The sequence below is a fragment of the Lissotriton vulgaris genome, chromosome 12 (assembly GCF_964263255.1).
Source record: "Lissotriton vulgaris chromosome 12, aLisVul1.2, whole genome shotgun sequence".
NCBI lineage: Eukaryota > Metazoa > Chordata > Amphibia > Caudata > Salamandridae > Lissotriton > Lissotriton vulgaris.
The window spans coordinates 33,961,265-33,976,980 of NC_141700.1; the positions used below are offsets into that span (position 1 = coordinate 33,961,265).

Here is a 15,716-nt window from a genome sequence, read left to right on the forward strand (position 1 = left end):
AAAGCTAGCACTGTCGCAGACAGGATCTGTCCTTTCCTCTCGCAACATTAGCATCCACGAAGTCTTAAAAACACACCCAGTCCTGCAAAGTATCACCCATCACGTGTGACACTAACGCATTTCAGTGTGGTGATCCGCATCACCGCACTGAAATGCATTGTCACACATTTGCATAATACCTTTGCCTCCCTAGCACTGCCTAAACTATATCCTGATGGAGTGAAAGTGTGGCTGCTGGCAGCGCGCCCACCCCTACCTGGGGTGCGCTCGCTGTTCCTGCTGCACTTTCAGGCTTGGGTCTTCTAGCAGCGTTGATGCTGCTGTTAGTCTCACTGCGCAACAATGTTACATTTTGATTTCCACGTCGAGGCTCTCACACAGCCCGACGTTGCGGTAGTGCCCAGGCCAGTCTGATACATGATCCATTAGTCTGGCGCCAAAGGGAGGGGGGGAGTCATGTCCGGCTTGAGAAGGCGGGGAGTTTGATTTGGGAGGCAGCGGCTTGGACTGGCTACTGGTGTGCTGGCGCGCAGCAATTTTAGCTCCTGCAGCACTGCCCGGGCCGGTATTGCATGCTGTTCCACGGTGAATCCAATTATTCATCAGGATCGGCTTCATGTAATGGAGAGTCAGTGACTGGCAGTTGCAGTGGCCGCCGAGGACAGTTCGCTTGATTAGGAGAGGAGAGTCGCTGCCTACAAGCAAAGTAAGTGCCAGCCACTGGAGTGTGTGCGTGCTTATTCGAATATTTTACTAAACTAGTCATTTGTTCATGAGCAGCAAGCCAAAATACGTGACAATTGTGATTAACATACAAAATGACAAGAACATAATGCAAGCATAACGAATGCCATAAGTCTGCCTTTGTACAGTGGTGCGCAGCGCCGCAATAAAACCCCCGGCCTGTGGCATTCGGATATATAACAAGATCGGGAGGACGAAACCTATTTGGCTGTTTTACCGGCGGGGAGCCTATACCCAGGGTGAATCACTCGCGATATGCATCCTGGTCGCAGGGGACTTTGGATCGTGCTAGTCACCGCCCTCAGCCTCCTCGCTCATTTTTGGGAAACCAGAGCCCTGTCACTAGCTGTGGTCAGCAGTCGGACTCAAGAAACCCAGAGGCCGCAGAGACCCAGTCAGTCCCGGGAGGCCCTGAAGGTGCGGGTGGCAGTGAAACGTTGCACCGACGTGCCTGCATGGACAGAGTCAGACCCTGGGGAGAAGTCTAGAGTGGACATGGCCTGCCAGGTACACTACACTGGCCTAAACCATGTGCCAAGGAGGAGGCACAGAAGTGTCAGCCGTTTGAACGCCACTTTCCAGTCAGGTAAGCCAGAAATCTGACTGCCATGAGATTTACTATTCTCTTTACAAAGTTTTGGGTTATTTCACTGAAGATTACGATATGTACATAAAATAAACAAAGCCCAACGAATAGTTCATTTTCAAATTATGGTTATATGCCCAATTCGTAGTAAGAAGGCGTGCTACTAAAATTAGTTTAAATGCGATTTCTCCCTTTAAAGTCACATTTCAAGTTAACTTCTTTATAGATTTTATTGTATTTTTATTTTATTTATTTTGAAAGTTTTATATAGCGCGAACAAGATCTTTGCAGATATCAGAGCGCTTTACAAAGCCGGGAATACCAACAAGAGAGTGAATTTAAACATAATAAGTGGGAAGGGTAGGTACGTGAGGGAGCAAATTAGTACATCAAATCAATAATATAAATATAACAGTTAAAAGTGTGCATAGATAGTCAGTAGCATCAATAATACAGGTGAAATGCATAGTCATAGAGATCGAACATAATAATACAGGTCGGTGTAGAGTCTTTCTAGATCTATGCTCATAGTCAGGGCCTTGAACATCATCTTGGAGTGCAGACTCGATTGTCAGAGAGCGGCCTGGAGTTCAAAGTGCTGTAATGTATTATCATGCCATTAATATTGACTGCCAATGCCAGGGTAGGAGCCAGGGGGCCCAGGCTGGCTTGCAGGAAGGATGTTCTGATGCACCGTAATGAATGATCAGATGAATTAGATCATATTCAGACCAGCTACAGTGCCAGCCTGCCCTCTTTAACTTATAACAGCAGGCTGTCTCCAGGCAGTGCCCTTCCATTTCTGGTGTTGCTTTTCAGCGGTTTTAAGTTCTTCTTAGAGTTTCTTGTTGCTCAAATGGATGCAATTTCTGGTATTTATGTGTTTCCCTCGTCTTCATTGCTTGATTTTGCTTACGAGAAAGTGTCACTCATAGTCGTTGAATGTCACTCATAATTACACTGAAATTATGAAAATGTCAATCACAGCAATCTGAAACCTTGGCAGCTATGCACACCATCGGTATTAAGGCGGTAGAAGTTTGCGTCCACTTTGTCTCTGAAGGGCGGCACCTCTATCTAATGTAGTTAAGAAACGAATAAGTGTTGCATTGATCCGTAAAATCTATATATTGTTTAGGAAATAAGAAAAAAAAAGATTGCGAAGCTGCTCAGACGCTTGACGGGTTCATTTCAAAATGGCCACTGACCTTTCACCTCACGCAAAGAACACCTGTCGCGTACACTGTGTGTTTCTATGGTGACAGCGTCATTTTACCCGGAAGCACTTAGAGACCGGAAAAGTGGTACTTCCCATTATAGCGAGGTGCTTTGTGCTCGTGAGCGGCGGACCCCGGGAGCTCGGTGATGGTAAGCCTCGGCGCCCCGTGTATCTTGGGGAGAGGTTGGGAGGAGCGGCGCGGGCAGCGCTGAGCTGTCTAAGCCGCCAGAGCTGCGCCGACACCTATTGGTCAATCGATGGGCAGCGTTTAGCCAATCAGAGTAGGGCGCTGTCAAACATGACGTGCTAATGGCGCGCACGTGACGCAATGGCGCACTATTGTTACCTCACTCTTCCATGGCAGCTGGGGTTTGGCCATGTGAGGTAAGTACTGGTGGGCCGGTATCGACCTGCCTTGGTCGCAGACCCCCGCTTCCGGTTTTTGTCATCAGTTTCCCAATGTGGAGCGCCCTGGCGCCAGCTTGTAACTAAATGTTGAAATTATCGAATGGCCCACTTAAGTTGTTTTCTTTTGAAGAAACAAGTAAACATTACTGGCCTAATACATTGTTTATGTAATGAAACGAACTGTTGAACATTGAAACGACTTTAAAATTGCATTTAAGATACTATCTCCTTTAAACAAAAGGACGAAGTAAACAAGAACTGTTATACGATGGCTTTTGGTATCTTTTTTTACAGTCAAATATCTATACATTTAAGCTGATGAAAAATCATTTGGCCCAGACGATAGTTGCGTTTATTCTTTATCTGTTGTTGAGCTCCCACTATGAAACATTTGACCTACTGCTCCTCATCACAGTCATTACTTATAAAGTGTTTCTTCGCCACCAGGCCAAATGAAAAGACCTTGATGTATGCATCTAGCTGACTACAGGCATTCACTTGGACATAAATATAAATGTCCAGCATACTTCCTGACAGAACCAAGTCTAATCGAAGGCTAGCAGTCTGGGCGGGTGAGCTGGTCATATTGACTGATGAGGATGATTAGAACTAGGATTATAAAGATTACCGTTAAGTAAGGTATTATTCCCATATCAGTTGTCCTCGTCCTTGGAGTTACTTATGAGGTCTTCAAAAGCCACCTGATAATAAATGTACTTTATACCATGTAATATTGCAAAGGTATATATACTTAATAGTGGTCTGTAATCATAATGTTTTCCATCAAAATAAAAATATTGAATATAACATTTAACAAACGTAAGACCGGATAGAATCTTAAACCCCCTGTCCAGATGAACAGGCTTCTAAGACACAGCTTGAATAGGATAATTATGTACAGGTGTATGTGGGGAAGCCCAAGTTGCTGCTTCACTGGTCTCTGTAATAGAAACTACCTGAATCTCGGTCCATGAAGTAGTTGTTCCACTTAATAGTGTCACATAAGGGAGTTGACACAAGAGATTATGCCATAGAGATAATAGATTTGATCCAGCGGCTGATGGAAATAGAAGACGTCTTATGCCCTTGACCTGTACTACCCAAGTTAACAAAAAGGTTATCTGACATACATAAAGATTTAGTACCATCCTAGAATATCAAAATTGCCCTTCTTCCATTTAAGGCATTGGTCTTCAAACTAGTTAATGACGCCCCCCCAGCGAATCAAAATCTTGAGTTAAGCATCTCTGCTGTACAAAAAAACATTTTGTTTGATTTTTTCCAAGTATAATAAAAATCTAGCCCACATATAGGGTACACATGACACCTAAATTGTCTCTAAGTTCGCTAATTGCATTTTCATCAGGGTGGGGTTAGGAATGTTTCTCACTTCCTATTTAAAAACTCGCTTTTCAAAAATATATTAATGAAGCATGATGTGGTAGCGCACTGTCATTTCCAAACCGATATTTCCCACTTGCATGCAATGTTACTGATAAAACTACTTAGTGTACAAACGATAATGTGTGGAAAACGGGTTTTAGCAAATATTTGTCATTTGCCAAGTAAAGTGCTCTGATTTGTTTTGAGCCTATTACAATCTTTTTCATCTTTCTTCAGAATTAAAAAACTTGCATTCCTAAGAACTAAAATATATTTTGAAATATGTGTACAGCTCATTTAGTAGCTATTTAAATGTTGTGTGCCCACCATGATTGTCAGACAGTTACTCTACATAATCCTCTTAACTTTGCAGTCAGAGAAAGAAAAGTAAACGCTAATCTCCCGGTTAAAATAAGAAGACAAAAGCCTGACATTTGTCCTCTGCTTTTTAACAAACAGTAAATGTTTCAATATTTAAAGGCAGCTATATTGCTCGTTCACTTTCTGGTTGAACAGAACACCTGTTCTATGACAGCTCCGGCTTTCTTGCCAGACCATGCAGTAGGCCCTAAAAATAGCTTGCCTTAACGAGTGGACGAGTAGATTTCTCGAGGCCTGTTCATGTTCAAAAAGTTTGAATCTGCTAAATCAAGAGGTTCAAAATGAAAATTCTGTTGGACTTAAGAACTAGTGTTATGTTCCAAGGAAAAAGAAAAGGATGTACCAAAGATTTAGAAAATCAAAAATCCTTTAGAAACCTAGTAATAATATTGCTTCCTGTTTAACCTTTCGTGTAGAAATTGCCAAGTGCATCTGAAATCCTTAACACAGAATTTGAAGAATAGAGAGTACATCACCTTGAAGAGGTGATAGATACCTAGTGGAGCGTCTACTTTGGAAATTCATCCAGTGCCTAGAGTGATACTTTAATATTTCTTTGGGTACGTGTTTTGAGAGATGTCTTTCTGCAGACCATTCTCAATTTCCAGGCCACCAGAGGTACGTACTGAAGTGGGAGACATGCAGGGACGTGAAGAGGAGAGGAGGTACAGGAAAAATTCTCCAGGACTGAGAAGGGGATGTAGACCAAAGAAGAGTAAACCAGAATCTGCAAAGCCATAAGGGAAGTTCCACTATTACTTCTGTTGCCTTCTCCTGAATTTATAGCAGACGGGGAATGAGAGTTAAGAAAGGCATAGAGAAGATAGCAAGGCCAAGTTATAGATAGAGAGCATCCACTCACCAATATTCCGAAGTAGGAAAATGATAGACTCTGTTAAGTTATGTGTTCTCTGAGGAGGCAAATAGATTTAGGTATGGCCTCAAGAATCGCTGGCAAATAAACTTGAAGATTTCCTGTAGAGAGGAACAGATCTTGAGAACAGGAAATAATTCTGCTTAGTCTGTTTGGGTATTATTCTGACCCCTAATATGTACTGCCTAGCATATGCCTTTGTGCACAAGATTTGCATTGCTTCTGGATTGAGCAATCTGGAACAAGCCAGCCTTGATGATCTATGTATTCGTTGGACACCAGTTTGTTAATTTGGATGAGTACCTGCTGGTGTTCCAGATTGCACTAAAAAAAGGAGCAAGGAATGACAAACTGCAGACTGCTCCCTCCAGTTGAATGAAAGATGACTTTCTCTCAAGATCCATCTTCCTTCCTTGCGCCTAAATTCCAGTAAAAGTTACACACCCCATTTATTTTTAGGTCGAGCTGGTGTAAGCAGTGCGAAGCATCTTTTGTTACTTCCTGGGAATGTGAGACAGGGGATGTGCCCTTTAACCCTGCAATGATGTTAGCGCTATAATATATACTAGTGTATATAAATATACAATGTCTGCCATACCAGGTAAGGGAAAACAAATCCAGGGCACAGATCCCCATTCATTTCCAGCCGCTTTTGCAATGTTTTGGAGGCAGCAGATTAACATAGAGCTTTCACTTCACCAAATCACGGCGCTTTATAGTCTGCCAGAATAGGACCTCAGATCCATCAGGAGTATGCGCGCGGCATACAGAGTATTGATAAAGTCTCCTCGAGACGAGGCGCGGTGGCCGAGGACAGCCAAGCCAGGCATAGCCGGGCCGACACTGCCTCGCTCAGCGCAGAACACCCTACGAGCAGCAGGCAGGTAACCAGGAAAACGAATGGATAAAAGCATTCGCGCCCGTCACTCGGTTTGCCTCGTTTTTTTGCAACGCTGGCCTGAGATCTGAACTTGTTTTACTTGATTGTGTTAGCATCTTTGAATCCGGGTTCTTCAGTACAGATACATTGTAGTGTGTGTGGGAGAGACGAAAGGCTATTTCTTTTGCAGTAATAGTAATTGCATTAATATAGCGCTAACTAACCCTGACCAAGCGTCGAAGCGCTTTTTTCGTCGAGTAGCACGCAGCTGACTATTAGAATTTTTGGAAGTTTTGTAAACTGCTACATGTTATCTTGCCATTACTTCAGGGCACCTGAGGAGATACCAATGTACATTTTAATAGAAAGGGGCAGCTAGAGTCCAGTCGGATGGGTGGGTGCTCGTGCCTGATATTCTTAGAGCCTGGAACCTGACCTATGAGGAGGCTGTAGATCTGACACTTATGTTGATCAAAATGTACCGATTATTATTTATGAGAGGCTGGAAGTCTGATGCTGTTATCTTCCTGGCTCCAAGGGGACCTTATTGGCATATGTGCACTTAAAGTTCCTGTAACATAACTAGAGTCTCACCACATGCAAAGAACGCTAAGGGACAGGCTAGTCAGTCTTTCTGTCTCGGCTTGGATACTATCTTTCTTTCCCTGTTACCATAGCTTTCTTATGAAAAATATGTTAATATTTCACTTCTGTTCTTGTATTTTTGTCACAATAAAATACACTGAACATAATCTTCACAAAAGTTATTTACAAAAGTTTAAGCTATTGCCATTATAAATTACAATAACTTTAAAGTATTAATTATTTAAAAAAATAAAAGCCATTGTTATTTGTAATATCGATACATCTAAGTCACGTAAATACAACACATATTGCATTACAAAGGCTATAGGTGTCACATTTGCAAAAGTTAAAACGATTGACATTGGAAATGACAAAGCTATTCATTTTGCTATTTTCAAAACCAACACATAAATAAAAAAATTGTCATTTACAATACCAATAGCTCAAACTTTCCTAATGTGAGACCTATTGCATTGCAAATGCTTGTTTTGAGCTGCCATCCGTTGTCATTAACGGTTGAACATTAGGATGCAGAGGAAAATGTGTCGTGTTCTCTTGCTTCAGCCACAATTGATGTAGAACTGATAGGATTTCTCTGGTATGAGATTCTTGAAGTCTTGGGCTGCCGGCCTCTAATACTTTGGAAGCTGAATTAGCAAAGGACATAGACGGAGATGTGCCCACTGGCCTAGAAATACTCATGAAGCCATGTGTTCCAGACCACCCAACCATAGATGTACAGGAGCTATAGACCCGGCCAGCAATGAAGTTTGAACAGTTTTGTAGACATTTTGCTCTCTCCGCAGGCAGAAACACCATCCCTAAGTGTGCACTGAAGTTTGGTATAAAGTAACTTCTGTCTTTTCTTTTCCTATTCTATAAACCATTTTATTGGCATCTTGGAATAAGAAGAAAAGTAGAACAAAATATAGTTGGATACAGTTGCACATCAGTATCTATCAGGAACATCACCTTATCAAATGTGAATTAACATGACATCTCTCACATTTTTATTATTACATTACAAGGGGTATCCTTATTGCTCAATCTGCCTATCTTCCCAATATACAAAAATGTTTCTTGGGGCAGTCCCTCATTTCGTAATCTGTTTTTCCAGGGTCCTACAGTGATCCACCTCTCTTTTCTGAGCAAATTCAGGGGCCCACGGTTGTCCTCCAAGTCTAACCCTTGTGTCTTACTGATGATCAGCTCTAACCCCCCAAATCCGTCGAATATCTATTATTTCAGTATCATCTATAGTATTTGATAAAGGTATTTTCAGCTTAAGAGAAATAGTTTATTGCGCAGCTTTAGACAAGGTTTTCCCCACCTCTTTATAAAATGCTGGAAGTACATGACATTCACAAGTTGAAGGTAGGAGATGTCCTACACCTGGTAGGCATGTGGGAGGCTGTTGCCAAACTAATCTTTACAATTTCTGTGTGGTGTAATGAATCAAATCTGGTTAAGTTAATTAAACTATATTAAGCGGTAGAGCGCCAATATATCTATCTAAGGCACTATGGAAATAGCAACTCCATATCATTCATCTGTTCACATTCACCTCCCTTTCTCTTCTGAGTTCTGGGAATGCATGCAGGGATTGACTTATTGTTTTTTTTATATATTCTGGATGTTCTTTTATCAGGAAGAGATGCTTGCGTGACTTTTGTGCAAGAGGACTAAACTCGGGATGTCCTTAATATCAGTTGCACACGGGAACATGTCTGACCTGTAAAGAATTTGAAGAACAAAGGACCTGGTCACTGTTTTGTTCTGCCGCTTTTTTATTTTAAGCAGAATCTCACCCTAAGGTGATTAATCCTTGGGTGCTATATACACTTTTTTAAAAATAATACAAGTTTTAATACTTTCTTTTTAAGTTTTTGAAAAATGTCTGAGGTTTGCTCGTTGCCATACAAAAAGACATATATTTACATTTTCTGTGAACAATTATTGCAATACAAAAACATTGAAGTACATTTATTAATTAAACAATACATTCGCCAAACAACATCTTTATCTAGCTTCACGGTTGTATCCTACCAACTAGTTCAACCAGGCCTACGTGTTGAAGTTTTACTCTAATTTCGACCTGGTCACGCAAAGGCATTAGGCTTAGTATGTATATTTTTTTCCAGTGCATTCATGGAAGTTTTTTAAAGCCTCTTGCGGGAAAAACATTCGTGATTACGACGAATGTGTAAAAAGCCGACGCGTTTCCAAGCCCGTATCTCATTTATCGGGCTTTTCTTCAGGGCTTTAAGTTGGGTACCTGTATGAAGATAAGCGGGGGACATACTTCAGTGTGGGACCTTCACATATAGTGTCACTGATAGGAATTTATTAACGCTTATTTTTACCTTCCTATGATGTGTGTGCGAGTCTATTCAGGTTAGTTCAGACTCTTGACTGACGTTTTGGCTTTGTCCTGCAATATAAAACTAAACATTTATATCTTTTTTCTATCTTGGGGGACATTGCGTCACAAGTTGTTTTGCATCAGAAAATTGCCTACGATGTAACTTACGTTTTTAATGAATTTTATTGAGTCGGTACATGTCATCTGGTCTGCAATTATTGCGGCTTGTGCTGATGGGTCACCGAATTCTGTAACATTAAGGTGGAGCGGTTTTAGCTAAGGGGTCTGTTTGTTTGTTCATATCGCCAAAGGTTTTTTTGATTAACTTTGACATACTTGAGGTTTTCAATATGAACGCGGCATGCCGAATTGTCATTTACAGGAGGGCGCCGCCTTTTTCCTGTGTTTCTAAATTGCCGCTTGCGCTAAAGAGTTGAAAAAGATCGAGTTAGGGCACTTGTTTGCCATGCATAGCACTCGGCATATTAGGCCCAAAGGAATTATTTTTTTTTTTTTAAATTTTTGAAAACCTTTATTGTGCACAAGGAAAATTAACAAATACGGGCCTACAACCATCCGGCCGGCCACGAACACTCAGTTGAGCACGAAAGCATACATTATGGCGACCCAGTACTGCATCAGAACCGTATGCATTGAAAGAAAGAAAAACTGGAGGATATCGCAGCACCGTGGCGCAGGATGAATGAAGGTTAAATGTTAAAAATTTTTGTTATGCGACTATCGCACAGGCCGTATTGTTCCGTACTAGCAAAATAAGAAAGAAGAACAAGGTCCATGTAGGTGGGACACGACATTAGCAACTATAGCAAGCAATTCGCATATCAACAATCAGGACCCCGCCAGGCAGGATGGTTACACAATATCCATGCTACAAAGTAGCGGCTATAACCCATTAACACTACCACTGCCACCCAGCACTTCCTACCATGGGCAAAAAGGTGAAATCATAGAGGAATAAAACAGGTCCCATAGAAACTAACAAAAAAGAAGTATAACCCCCCACCCTACACACATGCAGAGGCTATGGCCTACCCCCCCTCAAGCAGCGTGCCTGTCGCCCTATAAACCCGAAATTTAGGAAGAAGAAAAGTCGGAAGAGAGAAAAGGAGACAGCAAGAAACGCCAAAAGGAGGAAGAAAGATAAAAAAAAGGAAAATGTCACTTTTGACTATAGGGAGGGAGAAAAGAACAAGCTAATCTACCACTCCCAAATAGGGGAAGATGGCGGGGAGGAGCCCACCCAGTAACCGATCTCCCGGACTCCCAGTCATCTGCAACCCTAGTGCCTTGCGGAGTAAACAACCAGCGTCATGCAGGAGAGGAGGAGCGATTCTAAGGAAGTGGGCAAGGGGAACCGAAACTGTCCCAACCCGTCACCGCCCGCCACTGTATCTAACACATTGAGTAAAGCCCAGTTGTAAATATTACCGAACAGTCCCGCCATACAATCCGCCACCGCCCCGGAAATTCTAGTAAGCAATTACAATCTCGGTATAACTTGAGACGGGGCGAGGCCCATTAAATCACACATTTCAGCATATATTCACTAGTTTCCGTTCCGAGTCCCCGCCAACCTTTCAGTCCCGGTCACAAAGTTCAGCATATCAGCCCTGGCCAGAGCGCGAGCGTCCCTTCAAACTCGGCAACCGAGGGGGGCCAGCTCCACAAAGTACCTGAAAGCAAAATGGCCGCCGCCGATGAGGATGAGGGAAGAAGAGGCAAAATGGACGTCCTGCAGTAGCAGCCGAGCAGCAAACCATCAGAAAAAGTATCCCCGAGTACCAGAGTAGAGATCCGGGCCAATGCTGGAGAAAGGGCACTCGGGAGGCAGTAAACGCAGGGGGATACTTATGTAGCGGCAATGAGGGTCGGGGGCACAGCACCAATCCTAGAAGCAAAGTTCCAAGTTCCGCAGGGAACTGCAACAGTGTATCCCCATCTGAGTCACCAAGCAGTCCCGTGCCGGAATCACAGCTCCGGGAAACAATCGCCCCGTCGCCTGCAGCGGCCGGCACCACAGTATCCTCCGTGCCCGTGTCAGCTGGGAAGGTCGATTTCGCACTGCGCCAGGGATCAGCCACACAGTCCCGTTGCAGCTGTTGCACCACACCGTCCATCCGGTCCTCAAGCCGCGCAGAGAGTGACCGCAATTCCACCCTAAGTGCAACGAGTGCATCCATAATATCCCGGCGTGTCAGCTCCCTCTGAGCGTTAGGTTGCCGCTCCGTACTCGGCGGGTGTCGTAATGGAGCCTCCAGGTCACCGTCAAGCGGCGAGATAATGCCAGTGGGCGAGTTAGCCATCGGCGCTGTGAAAGAGGCAGCCGCCATTTCGGTCATCCAGGAAGAAGGGGGCTGCCCTCCAGGAGGAAGCCAAAGTGGACCCAGGGAGCTCGGGGCTAGCCGTGGGAGCCGAGTGAGACAGGAGGGGCGCACGGAGGGGGGACACCACCGCTGCGCAGCAAGCAGGGGACAAATCGTGAGGCGACCCGCCCAATGGCCGCCGCGGGCCGGTTACAGCGTCGGCCAGTGGAGCGAGGACTAGAGTGAACACCGCTCCTCAACAATTCGGCTCACCGAGACGGGACTGTTGAGTGCAGCGCTAAGATTTCGTCCCAGGCCCCCAGCACCGGCTCCAGAATCTGGGATGATCTCATTCCCAGGGTCGCAGCAGGCGGCAGCCGTCCCGAAAGTCCGCGACGGCAGGGAGTGGCGCCGGTCTCAGAGCGCAGCCATGGAGCCCAGCGCCCGGCACGGTGCTATCTTCGGGAATCCGGCAGGCAGGGACTCCGGAAAAACACCCAGAGCATCAGCGCGATCGCGGCTACTGTCCGCGGCTGCAGAATCACGGATATGCGAGCAGGATGTGGGTGCAGAACGCACTAGCCAGCGGAGCCGGGAATCGAGCGTCTGTTCAGGTCGCCATCTTGGCTCCTCCCCCCAGGCCCAAAGGAATTTGATTTCTTGAACAAGAAAAATCCACGTGTTCCAGTAATTTATTTCCTACCAAAAGTGCACAAAAACTTACAGAACCCACACGGAAGGCCGATAGTCTCCGGGTGTGAGTCAATCCTTGAGCCGATTGCAAAGTATGTAGATGTATTCCTAAAGCAGTGGCGGATCCTCCAAATGGGCGTTTGGGCGCCGCCCCACTGCTTTCTCGCCGTGCGAGAAGGCAGAAACAAATAGTAGAGAACTACCATTTGTTTCTGCCTTCTCTCACGGAGAGAAAGCAGAAGTTCCTGCTTTTTTTCAGTGGGAGGGGTTACTCGAGGGCAGGGTGGAGCGGTTTTCCCCACTGTTGTAAATACAGTCTGTTTGGCAGCCTGAGAGGCTGTCCAAACAGACAGTATTAACTGTATTCATAACAGCGGGGAAAGCCGCTCCGCCCTGCCCTCGGGTAACCCCTCCCACTCTCCCGGTTCTCTGTATGCTGCAGCATACAAAGAAATCACGTGGTGTTGGGGCAGCCGGCCGAACCAATCACAGCGCTATGCTGTGGTGGAGCCAGAGGGGAGGGAGGCTGCCTGGCTTCCTGCATGACGAGTCTGATGACGAATTCAAGAACAGGACGGCGGCGGGGGTCGGAGCTAACTTGAAGGCGGGAAGCCGGAAGGTAAGGTAAGTAGTTAAGTTTATTAACCCACTTTGCTGCTGTTAGAGCAAATATGTCTTCCTTTCCATCTCACTTTCCCTCCGTGTCCCTTCGAGTCAGACCGACATTATCTGTGCCTCAGTCTTGTATGCCTTTGTGTTTGTGCTGCACTCTACAGTTCCTGTGTTTGCGGCACTCCTATCTCTTTTTCCGGCCGCGGTCCTCAGGGATGACCAGTGGGAATAGATACTGTCATCATCACGCCCCGCCACTTTCAAATGTCACCAGCTGCGACTGTCCTAAAGCCATTCATGAGTGAGGTCAAGTCGTATATTAAAGACACGGCTGACTTCATCAACAAAATTGAACAAACAAACAGACCCCTTAGCTAAAACCGCTCCACCTTAATGTTACAGAATTCGGTGACCCATCAGCACAAGCCGCAATAATTGCAGACTAGATGACATGTACCGACTCAATGAAATTCATTAAAAACGTAGGTTACGGGGGGAGGAGCTACGCGGGCATCCAAGATGGTCGCGTGAGCAGAGAGCTCCCGAGACCCGCACCGTCCTTCTTTATCCATCCTTCACCTATCCTGGTCGTTTTGACGGGCTTTTGCAGCGCTATCATCTCTGATGCTAACGATCCTACTCTGGTCGAAATCGGACCCTGGGGACCATTTTTCTGACATTTGCAACTTTCTGGCCTGCCCACGGGCGCGACCGGGGACTCGGCTGCCCATTGTGGCCGACCTGTAATTGAACAACAACGGCTGCCTGGCGTCGGGCCCGCCGGAGGTGTATTGCTTTCACTTTCGGTTTCCTTCCCTTTGTTCCTGTCTCCTCCTACTCTGCCTTCGCCTGCTGCCCTCTCAGCCTACACTCTTCCCCCGTTGGACTGGCAAGGAGGCCGCGACACCTTTGCCTCATTGGCACTTCGGAGTTTCGAGACTTTTCTGCCTTCTCGTCACTTCCCCTGGCTATCCGGCCGACACTGAATGCGTGATGGCAACGAAAGCGGAGGTCGAAAAACGCCGTAAGGCTGCGACCCGGGGGGGCTCGATCCAGTCTAACATGATCGAACGCTACACCCAGCCGAGAGGCTCCCCCGGGGCCGTATGCGTGGGTGCTGAAGGACTTCAAACGGACACACCGTCTGCTTCGGAGGTGTCGCTCCAGGATCTTTTGGCTGCCATCACTGGACTCAAGGCCGACATGAGTCAGCAATTCGAAGCCGTAGTGTCCAAAATAGACACGGTGGCGGTGGACGTGACTCTTATACGGGCCGATCTGGCCAAAACAAATGAGCGGGTGAAGGCACTGGATCTTAAAGCGTCGAGTCTGGTGACGGACATGGCTGAGGCGCAATCTGAAATTGGTAATCTGCGTGCATCGCACGACTTGCTGCTCAAGCGGATGGAGGACTATGACAACAGGGCCAGGCGGAACAACATACGCCTGGTCGGGGTGCCGGAATGTGATGGTGCTGTATCGACCGACCTTTTGGTCGAGGAACTTATAGTAGCCCAACTTGCTCCGGCAGGACTCAGTAAGTTCTTTGCCGTGGAGCGCGCCTATCGTTTTCCAGGAGGACAAGTGAAGCCGGGGAACCCGCCGAGGCCTATCATTGCGAGGCTCTTCCACTACCGGGACAGGGATGCTATCCTCCAGGCCGCCCGTAAGCATGGTCCCATGAAATATGACAATAACTCTGTCTCCATATATCCCGATTTCACTCCCCAAGTGCAGCGACAAAGATCAGGTTTCCTTGGAGTGAAGCGTCGTCTGAGAGATCGGGGACTGAAATATGCCATGCTGTTCCCGGCCCGGCTCCGGATCGAATATCGAGAGCGTGCCTATTTCTTTGATCAACCTGAACGTGCGGCCGACTGGTTGGACTCGTTGCCGGCAGATGACTTTGGGAGCAGTGGCCCTGGTGGTGCTGAAGGTGGTGCAGCGGCCCAGGAGTAATTGGGGCCCCGGAGGTTCCGATTGAGACTATGCAACGTACTGTGTAAATTGACTTAGTTCCTCATGACACTGCCCGTGGCGGTGCGGTAACGGGTGATTTCTCCCTTCCTCCTCGGGGGGTTCTTTGTGTAGATAATATGGGGCGACAGGCACACTGCAGTTGGGGGTGGCTTTTTAGTCAGCAGGGGTGCAGGGAGGGGGGTGTTGTAACGGGTTTTGGTTTTGGGGTTGGTCTAAGGGGACTGGGTTGTGTTTCGTTTAACTTGTTCTGTTTTGGTTTTCATGGTATTTCATATCTTGCAATGACTTTGAATCGTGGGTCCTGCTGGGGGGTGGGGGTAGAATGTCTTTGTCGCAATGGGGGGGGGGGGTGAAATGCGGATTCTCTCTTGGAACGTAAATGGTTTGGGTGACAGGATTAAGCGGGGCATTGTACTGCAATTCCTGAGGCGCCACGCCCCTGATGTTGTGTTTCTTCAGGAGACCCACTTGATCGGAAATGCTTGCAGGGCCTTAGACCGCCGGGGTTATCGCCTGGTTGCACATGCTGGTTTCACCTCAGGTTCCCGGGGGGTGGGTATTATGGTAAAGTCTTCCCTTTCTCTTGCTATTGACGATGTTATCCTTGATGATCGTGGGCGGTATGCTGCTGTTTCGGGGAGGTGGGAGGGTAAGCAGGTTGTGTTTGTTGCTGTCTATATCCCCC

At 46.2% G+C, this 15,716-nt stretch overlaps 1 protein-coding gene across 4 annotated transcripts in view; it reads left to right on the forward strand.

Moving 5' to 3' along the window:
• The first annotated feature begins 2,608 nt into the window (after positions 1-2,608).
• The window catches only part of LOC147673148 (SURP and G-patch domain-containing protein 2-like), a 129,919-nt gene continuing 116,811 nt past the window's right edge, over positions 2,609-15,716 (forward strand). The window contains exon 1 of one of the 4 annotated variants that reach the window (XM_086946905.1): positions 2,609-2,698. The gene's annotated coding sequence lies outside the window, so the exon portion shown is untranslated. Of the gene's footprint in view, positions 2,699-2,878; positions 2,934-15,716 lie in introns of those variants that run through there. The other 3 variants (XM_086946907.1, XM_086946904.1, XM_086946906.1) reach the window with 3 other exon arrangements.